This window comes from Tachypleus tridentatus, chromosome 5, assembly GCF_004210375.1.
Source record: "Tachypleus tridentatus isolate NWPU-2018 chromosome 5, ASM421037v1, whole genome shotgun sequence".
Taxonomy (NCBI): domain Eukaryota; kingdom Metazoa; phylum Arthropoda; class Merostomata; order Xiphosura; family Limulidae; genus Tachypleus; species Tachypleus tridentatus.
In genome coordinates, this window is record NC_134829.1 from 53354352 (window position 1) to 53367291 (window position 12940).

Consider the following 12940-nt stretch of genomic DNA (forward strand, 5'->3'; position numbering starts at 1 on the left):
GTATATTTCATTAACACATTACATCTCAATATGTTAAATACTCTGAACCGGTGATGCCAGAGTTATTTTATAACAAGAACATCCTAATAGCTACTTAGATTGACTTGAACGTTTGGAAGATCTGGAACAATTATTGCGCTGTAATCATTACTTTACATTCTGATATTTGTTTTATCCTGTTGAAGAGAATAGTTTATACCTTTGTAATCATTCTTTCAGGTACCGATGTTTGTTTTATCCTGTCGAAGAGAATGGCCTCTACCTTTTTAATCATTCCTTTAGGAACCGATGTTTGTTTTATCCTGTCGAAGAGAATGGCCTCTACCTTTTTAACCATTCCTTTACGTACCGATGTTTGTTTTAGCCTGTTGAAGAGAATGACCTCTACCTTTTTAACCATTCATTTAGGTACTGATGTTTGTTTTAGCCTGTTGAGGAGAATGACCTCTACCTTTTAACCATTCCTTTAGGTACCGATGTTTGTTTTAGCCTGTTGAGGAGAATGGCCTCTACCTTTTAACCATTCCCTTTAGGTACCGATGTTTGTTTTAGCCTGTCGAAGAGAATGGCCTCTACCTTTTAACCATTCCTTTACGTACCGATGTTTGTTTTAGCCTGTTGAAGAGAATGACCTCTACCTTTTTAACCATTCATTTAGGTACTGATGTTTGTTTTAGCCTGTTGAGGAGAATGACCTCTACCTTTTTAACTATTCCTTTACGTACCGATGTTTGCTTTAGCCTGTTGATGAGAATGGCCTCTACCTTTTTAACCATCCCTAGGTACCGATGTTTGTTTTATCCTGTCGAAGAGAATGGCCTCTACCTTTTTAACCATTCCTTTACGTACTGATGTTTGTTTTAGCATGTTGAAGAGAATGACCTCTACCTTTTTAACCATTCATTTAGGTACTGATGTTTGTTTTAGCCTGTTGAGAAGAATGGCCATTTTTTACTTGGAGCCCAAATTTGGTCCAACTATTCAGTTTATTGTTTTACTCATTATGTCTCTGTTGAGACTATTATTTTAAAGAATCGACGTGATGTTTAAATGTCTAGACCACAACTTGTTACTTTAGTCCTACACAAAATTTGGCAGGACCACCGCATATATTGCTCTTTTTTAAAATCTCGATAGAATAAATTTCACATATTATTTTATTACAAATTACAATTTTTACAGCAAGTAAGATTATTTTTGCAACAGGTACGACATTTGGATCACTGCAGCGATTACTGTCGAGTACACGAGTTTTAACGGTAAAGAAACATTTAATATTTAAATCAACATTGTGTGTGTTTTTTTATAGCAAAGCCACATCGGGCCACCTGCTGAGCCCAGCGATGGGAATCGAACCCCTGACCTTAAATCCGGAGACATACCGCTGTAATAGCGAGGGGCCAAATCAACGTTCAACAATCTAACAATGTATTTAAGTTCTAGAATTGGTCATGTTAGTTATGCATGGCATATTAATCCGCGTGAACTGGCAGATTATTTATTTATGTCCGAACATAAAAAAGTAAATAATTATAAAAAGTTGCAATAGTTATGCGAAATTTTTTCGTAAGATTATAAATATTTGGAGAAATAACAATCAAAGACTTATAGAGATGTGTTAGGGTTAATGAGATTGTTTGATTTATATTAATAAAGCTTCTCTGAATTTTTCTTCTCTTAGAGTCAGGTTCTCGGTATAGTACTGTGACGTTCTGTTTTAAAATACTCTTGTTGTTTATGTTCAGAGAATGATGCGTTCCTGTATTATCATTTGTATAAAACCGCCGTCTCCGTGCTGCCATCTATTGTTAGAGATATCTTTTCTGAGTTAAATATAGTGTCAATAAGAATATATTTATTACTGTAATCAAACAAACGTTTTGGACATGAGACTTCTGGACTAGAATCTCTGTAAAAATCATAGAAATATAATTTAAGAGCTTTTTCGTATGTTTATAAACAGAAAGAAAATGTGTCTCAGTTTTAACACTAGAATATAGAATAATAATATATATATACATAATATTTGTGATATGTTTCAATAAACCTCTTGTCACAGTACAAAAGTAAAACACAACTAAACCTTAAGTAGTGCTTCTCATTAGAAACTGAACTACTGCTTAATTTACTTAGTATATGATGGTCGTATTTCTCCTGTCAATATAAAAAATACGATTCTAGTTATTTTGCCATTTCTTAAAGTTTCCCTTAAAGCCACACAATTTTAGATAAAAAAAAACAAAACCTTGATTCTCGTTGATTGCTTTGTTCATTTTGAAACCTGTTTTCGATATTGTTAGTACATTCGAAGGTATTTGTTCTTGTCAGTCAAAATATCCTTTCACTGTTCCATAATGAGTACTGAATTATAAATGTCACATCTGAAATATATATCTGAAAAAGCAATTATATCTGAAAACGGAATTAATACTCAAAACTAAAGACATTTTACCTCCATAATTTAATTAAAGATTTAAAAGGTCACGAGAAGCGTAGTCCATCTTCAGACAAAGGAAAAACTTCCTACTAAACAGTTGTTTAAAATGACCAGTATTTTGTATCTGAGAACAGCTGGTATGGGTATTAAAACTTTTAGTGATAAGCAGAGAACAACGTTTCGACCTTCCTAGGTCATCTTCAGGTTAACAAAGATAGTTTACAACTGACCGTTGCCGGACACATGCAACGCTCCCTACAGTCCCGTGCCCGTTTATACTTTCGTTCCTAAAACATGTGTCCGGCAACGGTCAGTTGCAAACTCTCTTTGTTAATCTGAAAATGCTCTAGGAAGGTCGAAACGTTGTTCTTTTCTTATCAATAAAAGTGTTAATAATCATACCAGCCGTTCTGAGATACACTTTTATTTCAAGTAGGTTTCTCGTTATCAAGAATGACCAGTACATTATTATATTCTTTATATCAAGGTACAAGTATGACTTACAATGTTGATTTCTGTCATCAGTTGAGTATCAAGAAACTGTCCTTTACTGTTCATCACTGGTCTCTGTCATTCATGATCTCTTAACTAAACTTTCATTAAAAATAGTTGGAATGAAACCTATAAAATTGAAATATAACCTTCTAAAATGTGTTTATTGTTCAAGTAAGTTGGGAGATTTGGTCAGAATTGCAGGAAATAGTAAAGGTATCATCAATATACCTGCGATAATAAAGAGGAATAAATTGTTGTGGTTAGTTGCTCAGCCATTGTTTCATAGAAGCAAAAAAATTAGTTGGAAAGAAAAAAGAGTTAATCCTAAACCCCTAGCGACAACATCAATGTAATCATACAACTTGTTATTCAGAATAAAATGAGACACTTTAACAACAAATTTGATTAATTTAAAGAAGAAAAACACAGTTGTATAGTCTCTTTCAATAATACACCTGTTATTTTCTTGTGCAAGGTAAATCATGGTTACTAGCCGATTACCCGTAGCGCCAGTTCGTTACATCCGCGAGTGACGTATTTATGACATCATATTTACACCCTGTGAACAGAGAGAAATAAAGTTCTCCGTGACGGGAAACGAAAAAATCGTGACCCCTATTGCAAATGTATATGCACACAAGATAAAAAATTTGCAAAGTTGGGGGTTGCACATCGCGTAACAATTATTTTTTTTTAGTATCATATAAGGAAGAATTCCATTATAGTATGATGATGTCAGTTTTGAAGGTAAAATGTTTTAAGTTTGTTTATGTGCTGTGTTTTAACAATGTATTTAACAATAGTTTTACTTCATATACAAAACTTAATATTTTCGGTAATATTCTTTTAAAAACCTTGAGTTTAATAAGACAGATCATATTCAAATACACTGTTGGCATGATAAAATGTTAAATATAATTTTTGTCCAGAAGTGAGAAATCTGATGTTAACAATGTCCATTATCTTCTGTTGGTGAAGAAATTATTGTAGCTTTTCTGAAGTATGCAAAAACGCTTGTATTGTAAATAGGCGCTTTGTAACATAAAGAAACGTCTTTATCCATGTTGCACTTTAAAAAGAATGATATAACCCTACTTTATTCCTAATATAAGATATCTATATCTATATCTTAGCGACACAGATGTGTCGTGTATAATCGTTCTTCTATCTTATCTCTGAGCTCCTGTTAAACTGATTATTTCTTGACCAATGATTGTTGGTGACCATCATTGAAGCATGGACCATTTTTTTCTTACATTGGTTCATTTCATATTGTGGTATAATGTGCAGTGCTTCCGATCATATACGGACACTTTACTAATATGAATCTTTTCACTATCACATCACCAGGAATTGTTGCTCTAGAAACGCCAACAGTCAAGTGACCTTGGATCAATTACAGATTATAAACGGGTCACTGATATTCTTGGATTCTTTCAAGCCTATTAAAACTGTAACTAGTGTAAAACTGAAATGATACACTATTTTGTACTTAAATCAAGAAAATTTATAAACAATGTGGAATCAGTGGTAAAATCATGGTAGAATTCCAGTAGTAATTATAAATAATTGGTATAAACAGTTGAAACTGGAAGTAGATGAAAATTTTCAGGTGTTAACACACTAACACTAGAATAGAACACTTGTGATCGTATTCAGGTGTTAACACAGTAACACTAGAATAGAACACTTGTGATCGTATTTTTTCAGGTGTTAACACACTAACACTAGAATAGAACACTTGTGATCGTATTTTTTCAGGTGTTAACACACTAACACTAGAATAGAACACTTGTGATCGTATTTTTTCAGGTGTTAACACACTAACACTAGAATAGAACACTTGTGATCGTATTCAGGTGTTAACACACTAACACTAGAATAGAACATTTGTGATCGTATTCAGGTGTTAACACACTAACACTAGAATAGAACACTTATGATCGTATTTTTTCAGGTGTTAACAAACTAACACTAGAATAGAACACTTGTGATCGTATTCAGGTGTTAACAAACTAACACTAGAATAGAACACTTGTGATCGTATTCAGGTGTTAACAAACTAACACTAGAATAGAACACTTGTGATCGTATTCAGGTGTTAACAAACTAACACTAGAATAGAACTCTTGTGATCGTATTTTTTCAGGTGTTAACACACTAACACTAGAATAGAGCACTTGTGATCGTATTTTTTCAGGTGTTAACAAACTAACACTAGAATAGAACTCTTGTGATCGTATTTTTTCAAGTGTTAACAAACTAACACTAGAATAGAACACTTGTGATCGTATTTCATATCCACATCCTACTTCAACTTTTTATATTTATTATATCCTGTAATTATATGCTGGTTTTTGTTTCTATAAACCGAAAGACATTAAGAACTGAATTTGTCACTTAAAACAATCTATAAACTACTTTTCTCTACTACTTGTAACAAGCTAAAAAAATTCCGAAATTCCGTTCGGTTGAATAACCTCATGTAATTTGTCTTCTAATTTTATAATTGTAACTAATCCGTTTGTTTTGCTTACAGGAAGAAATCGAAGCTCACTTCAAGAGATCCGTTTATAAGAGGAATGTTTTCCAGCCTCAAGGAGCTGTTTGGTATCAGTGTTACTACATCTATTAAGTAATATAAAAATTAATTGGAATAATTAAAATCCTTCACATTTTTACTTCTTAATATAATCTAACAGAAGTATTTTAGAGAGACTTGAACATGTCAGAAGTTTGATCTTGTCTCACAAACCACTTCTTAGAGATTCATCAAAGTTTCGTTAACAACTTGTAATTTAACGTAAAGGAAGTAAGTTTTAAACAGCTATGCCTAATCAGTATGATATTTCATAAAGTGACTTCTCAACAGCTGCATTATGAATGTTACTTTGTAGTCAACTAGATTCAAGATAATTTTATCCTAGTTTCACGTAAAGCGAGGATTAGCAGACGTACCTGATAACCGATGTGATAGACTAAAGATAATGTAGTATCAACATCAAACACCTGTTGTATACTGTTTAACTTAAATCAAAGGTACTTAATACGTTTATTATCAATATAAGGTTTTGGTTTAACACTAAGTACAAAGCTTGCTCTAATCTGAAATTAATAACATAGTAAAGCAGTTATCAGAGAGTAGTTGAAGGTAATTACAACATCCAACTTTAATTCCACTGTTATTATAGTTTCAGTAATATGATTCATACGATTATTAATAACCATGCTGTGAAATTTCTCTTTTCAAAGAAAGAAAAAGAAACCACTTACTTTTATTAAATTATTCCTTTAAGAAGGATCCATTTCCATTTCAAATTAAAATATCAGTATAAAGGACATTCATGTTAACGTAAACTTCATATTTAGTATGAGTTATTTTAGATATAATCTAAACCAAAGTTAGGCCTTAATAAACACTATCCAGTGATAGCACGCTGTTTCGTTTTACAAACAGTTGTGTCTCACGATGGGAGCACAAGGCTTACGAAATACTTTTGAAAGAAACAGGAAAGATCAATTACAATAGTCTTTTTTTTTAAATAATTTCTTAAATATCACGATTTATACTGCAGAGTAAGAAAATGCTCGTTAATGACAGTACTAATAAATACCAATGTGAGCCTAGATGGCGCTATCGTAATTGACAGTTGTTTTTTTTCTAATGTAAATAAGTGGTCAGAATTACTGATGAGTCATTGCTTAATACTATAGTAGATTTTATTTCAAAAGCTATAGTTACGAAAAAAAAAGCTGAAGGAAAAAAGTTCATAAAGTGCCGGTGCTGTATTGGACGTAGAATTTATTTGCTGTTAAAAAACAAAATATATGTTGTTGCTCTCTGGATAATAGTTTTTATGTTTGGCAGTTATCTGAACGTAGAATATGTAATATGCAAAGTATATTTAGATATGAATGGCTACAAACACATCAAATTAAAGAAATTCATAACTAACCAAGAAAATGAACTATTATACAGTAAAACTTGTCTAAACCGGAAACTGCATTGGGCGGAAGCCTGTACAAGCCGGAAATATCAAAATTTTGTAGAATTATCTTAAGATTTCTCTTATAAAAGCTCCTCTACATGGCAGAAACCGCGTAACGCAGACGGAAAACTATCTTTTACCTACATCATCTATCAACAAGTAGAATTAGAACCTGAGTAAGGCGGAAAAAATGTTTATGATTAAATATTAATTTCTTATTTAATAAATAATTTATTTAAATATTAATAAATTCTTGTTTAATTAATAATTTGTTTAAACATTAATAAACTCTTGGACATTTTGTTACAGTAAGTATTGGTTAAATATATTCTGTTCTTTATCCTGCCGTCATTATTCCAGAGGTCGCTATTCGAAAGAACGATTGACTGTTCTTTTGGTCACATTTACTGACGGAAAACGAGAAAAACCATGGGTAATAGGTAAAAGTGAAAATCCTCGCTGTTTCAAAAATTTAAGGAAGAATCGATTTCCTGTGGAACGGAAAGCGAATAATAAAGCGTGGATGACGAGTGCTATATTCGAGGAATTTTTTATACAAATTAAACAAAAGAATGGAACAAGAGAATAGGAATATTCTACTTTTTTTAGATAATGCAACTTGTCATCCAAAAATTTAACTTTCAAATGTTCGTTTAGTCTTTCTACCTCCATATATTATACAGCCACTAGATAATGGAATTATACAGTGTATAAAATTGAAATACAGAAAATTGACGCTTCAGCATATTATTACATCATGGACGACTGTAAGAGAGAATCTGAAATGGCCATGAAAATTGACGTGTTAGATGCAATTGCATTTTTAAGTCATTCAATCAAATGTGTAAAAGATGAATGTATAATAAAGTGCTTTTAAAACTGTGGATTTGTTATTAATAATGGCTGAGATTGTGAAGAAGTTGTTTGTAATGATAATTCTGGTGAAATCCAAACTCTGATTGAAAAGATTGATGCAGATGATTCTGTGAACGTGGAAAGATTTGTGAACGTTGACAAGAATGTTTTAACAGAAACTGATGTAACTGATTTAAAATCTATAGTAGAATCTCAAGATGGTAACAGTGTGAAAGATACAGAAGATGAACAAAATGGAAAAGATAGTGAGGAAAGAGAAATTCATACTTCATCACCAGTGTTAAGTTATATTAACGTTATAAAATTGTATACAAAAATGGGAAAATAAACTTCATGTAAAGGCCATAGAATTGGCGTTATCTTTTAACCGCATGAGAATTGTTTGTTTGTTTTGGAATTTCGCACAAAGCTACTCGAGGGCTATCTGTGCTAGCCGTCCCTAATTTAGCAGTGTAAGACTAGAGGGAAGGCAGCTAGTCATCACCACCCACCGCCAACTCCTGGACTACTCTTTTACCAACGAATAGTGGGATTGACCGTCACATTAACGCCCCCACGGCTGGGAGGGCGAGCATGTTTGGCGCGACCGGGATGCGAACCCGCGACCCTCAGATGCGCATGAGAAAACCCATTAAAAAAACATGAAACAGTTGAAATTGGACACTTTCTTCAAATAGATTTGATTAAGATTTTATGTACTTATGTATATTTTAAATGTCTATTTTGTTCTTATTCTAATAAATATAACATAAACAGTATAATAACTTTATTCACAAACGTCTTACTTCCCTTGAGTGAAGCAACTATAACGTTCCGCTCAAAAATTATATATAATTAAGGAAACGGATGTTTACTGTCTATGCCGTAAAACCTGCTTAAGGCGGAATCGCACGGGACCTAATGGTATTTCCTGCTTAGACAGTTTTCTGACTAATGTTTTGGTTTGTTATAATCTCGGGGTAAGTGTGGCAGGGTGTTTTGTGGCTCTTTTGTTAAATTATAAAGATATAATATTCATAGTTATATATTACCATTCTATTACATTTATCACATACATTTACTCTCTTTTTATTAGCAACATTAAAAAACTGCTTGTCGAAATAAACAAAGAACATTAAAATGCGAACCGAAAACTAACAACACTACATTAGAACCACAATGTCGGACAACATCTATTTACTAAATTAATACATCTTTCTTAGTTAATTGTAGATTCTACATCTCTTTATTAGCATTATCTTTACTATCATTAACATGTTTGTAATTCATTTAAGTATAAAATAAACCATAAGTAAAACTAAATGAAGTCAACCTTAACTGATTGGAAAGATGCGTTTTTACTGATAGTGAAACCATTACTGATATATTGTGGACATTACATTTATTGATAAATGGAGACAGTTTTTTCTATAAAACTATTATGACTAAATTATTCATATCCTTCTACACTTTATAATATTTGTTGTCTGTATTTTATATTTTGAATCAACTATGAATTTCTTTATTACCATCTTTAAGCTTGGTTCTTAATGAAGAAAAGATGTTTATTTTTCACAGATTTTTACACTTACTGCTAATAATACAAACATTCGAAAACATTTACTTTACGAACAGACACTGACATATCGAATCACTGACATATCGAATCTTCGCAGCAATAAAAAAAATCTCTTTCCTGTCATGACGTCATATATATGAGGAAAATTTGAAAACCAAACTTTGAGTTTGTAATTATTTTGTTGAAAGCAGCCTTACTTTTGAAGGTGTGAGTCTCCAGATTTATTTTTTTGATCGTAAGGTTTTCATAATTTCCAATCACAATTTTCTTATGGTTAAACAATCCTTTACTTTTAATGTAACACTATGGCATACATCTTACCTATAGTTCTGTGGACTTTTCGAGTTTAAATATCCAAATAATTTTCGTATATAACTTTCTGGCCCCGCATGGCCAGGTGGTTAAGACACTCAGCCGTGTGGGCGTTATAATGTGACGGTCAATCCCACTATTCGTTGGTAAAAAAGTAGCCCGAGAGTTAGCGGTGAGTGATGATGGCTAGCTGCCTTCCCTCTTTTCTTACGCTGCTAAATTAGGGACGGCTAGCGCAGATAGCCCTCGTGTAGCTTTGCGCGAAATTCAAATCAAACCAAAAACCATATAACTTTCGATAACGATTCACTAAACGGCTGTTTAGAATTTCTGAACTGAACCACACTGTACGCAACACATTTAGAACTACCAATCAGGAGCAGTGTATAGCACCCGCTGCGCACATGATTACTTTGAACTGTAAAGTGGCATTGACTAACATCTTTAGAAAGTGCTACTCACAGTTAAATATTTTGACCATGTTCAGTAGTATTCTAGATTCTTCGAGTGATGTATCACTTTTATCTTTAAGTAGCTGCAGTCTTAAAAAATTGATATAAGATGGGCTTACCAAAAATATAAAGACTTAAGATTTCGTGATCACGTAAATAAGTTTATCCAGTCAAAATTTAAAATAGAAATACTTCAATCATCAAATATATCTGTCGTTAAGTATAAGGTGCACAGTGTTATTACCATGGTTACCAAAACCTTAGATTTACAATTATGGCGCGAGCGTTGTTGTTTGTTTCTTTTTCCATAGTTAAAACAAACAAATAAAACTTAACACAAATCTCATATTTCCAACTAAAATTAGATAGGTTGATTTCCACCTACACGGTAAATTTAGTAATGTGATATTTTCCAGATATTTATGTTTAATATTCTCAGTAATGTAACATTTATGCTTATGTTTAATAGTTATTTTAAATATTTTTAAGTAACAGCTTTTTAATCTAAATTTAGAATATTAATAAAAAGATATTTTATGCCTTTAGTTTATAAATACTATATGATGGACAGTCAACCCACAGAAGATAAGATGGGCCTACTTAACCAAGCATTATATCGTAGGTCCCTCTGTTGGACAGTCCGCCTCTACTAGATAATACTATAGATCTACTAAACTGGACACTACACTGTGGGTTCCTGTGTGAGACATCCCTCTCAGACAAGATAAGATGATCGTACTAAACTGGACACTACACTGTGGGTTCCTGTGTGAGACGTCCCTCTCAGACAAGATAAGATGATAGTACTAAACTGGACACTACACTGTGGGTTCCTGTGTGAGACATCCCTCTCAGACAAGATAAGATGATCGTACTAAACTGGACACTACACTGTGGGTTCCTGTGTGAGACATCCCTCTCAGACAAGATAAGATGATCGTACTAAACTGGACACTACACTGTGGGTTCCTGTGTGAGACATCCCTCTCAGACAAGATAAGATGGTCGTACTAAACTGGACACTACACTGTGGGTTCCTGTGTGAGACATCTCTCTCAGACAAGAAAAGATGACCGTACTAAACTGGACATTACACTGTGGGTTCCTGTGTGAGACATCCCTCTCAGACAAGATAAGATGACCGTACTAAACTGGACATTACATCATGAGCTCCTCTCTTGGACAGTAGGTCCATAAAAGTTAGTGCTTTCATCAATTAAACTGAAGATTCATCTTGGTACTATACCACACCACACCATGATAAGTAATATACCACACCACACCATGATACTATTATCTTGGTACTATACCACACCACACCATGATAAGTAATACACCACATCACACCATGATCAGTAACATACCACACCACACCATGATGGTATTATCTTGGTACTATACCCCACCACACCATGATACTATTATCTTGATACTATACCACACCACACCATGATAAGTACTATACCACAACACACCATGATCAGTAATATACCACACCACACCATGATGGTATTATCTTGGTACTATACCCCACCACACCATGATACTATTATCTTGGTACTATACCACACCACACCATGATAAGTAACATACCACACCACACCATGATGGTATTATCTTGGTGCTATACCCACCACACCATGATACTATTATCTTGGTACTATACCACACCACACAATGATGGTAGTAATATACCACACCACACCGTGATAGTATTATCTTGATGCTATACCACACCATCTCATGATACTATTATCTTGGTACTATACCCCACCACACCATGATACCATTATCTTGATACTATACCACACCACACCATGATAAGTGCTATACCACAACACACCATGATAGTATTATCTGGGTACTATACCCCACCACACCATGATGCCGTTATCTTGATGCTATACCACACCACACCATGATAAGGTGCTATGCCACAACACACCATGATCGGTAATATACCACACCACACCATGATGGTTGTTATCTTGGTGCTATGCCCCACCACACCATGATGCTATTATCTTGGTACTATACCACACCACACCATGATAAGTAACATGCCACACCACACCATGATGGTATTATCTTGGTGCTATACCCCACCACACCATGATGCTATTATCTTGGTACTATACCCCACCACACAATGATGAAGTAATATGCCACACCACACCGTGATGGTATTATCTTGATGCTATACCACACCATCTCATGATGCTATTATCTTGGTACTATACCCCACCACACCATGATACCATTATCTTGATACTATACCACACCACACCATGATAAGTACTATACCACAACACACCATGATAGGTATTATCTGGGTGCTATACCCCACCACACCATGATACCATTATCTTGATGCTATACCACACCACACCATGATAAGTACTATACCACAACACACCATGATGGTATTATCTGGGTACTATACCACACCACACCATGATACTATTATCTTGGTACTATACCACAACACACCATGATAGTATTATCTTGGTACTATACCCCACCACACCATGATAGCATTTTGTGTTACCACAACCTACTTACACTTTATCAAAATCTGTCAGTTACATTGTTGAAGCAACTGGTCTCTTATTTGAAAGTTGTGTTGTTTTGACAACAAGTCAGTTGTTTTGTTTTTCAATAATTTGGTGAACATGTCGAAGATCAGTGATGTTACTCATTTTATTTTTACTGACGACTGACAACGGACAGCACCATCTAAGATAACCTATGAAGGTTCTTAGGGAACTGAATTATTTTACACTAGCGTCTTTATTGTATTTAACATGAAAAGGTTTTTTTG

General features: G+C 33.7%; 1 long non-coding RNA gene across 1 annotated transcript in view; it reads left to right on the plus strand.

Moving 5' to 3' along the window:
* LOC143251176 (uncharacterized) overlaps window positions 1-6316 on the plus strand; it is an 88139-nt gene extending 81823 nt beyond the window's left edge. The window contains exon 2 of the long non-coding RNA XR_013028528.1: window positions 5472-6316. This is a non-coding gene — a long non-coding RNA (uncharacterized LOC143251176). The remainder of the gene's footprint in view (window positions 1-5471) is intronic.
* Window positions 6317-12940: the final 6624 nt, after the last annotated feature.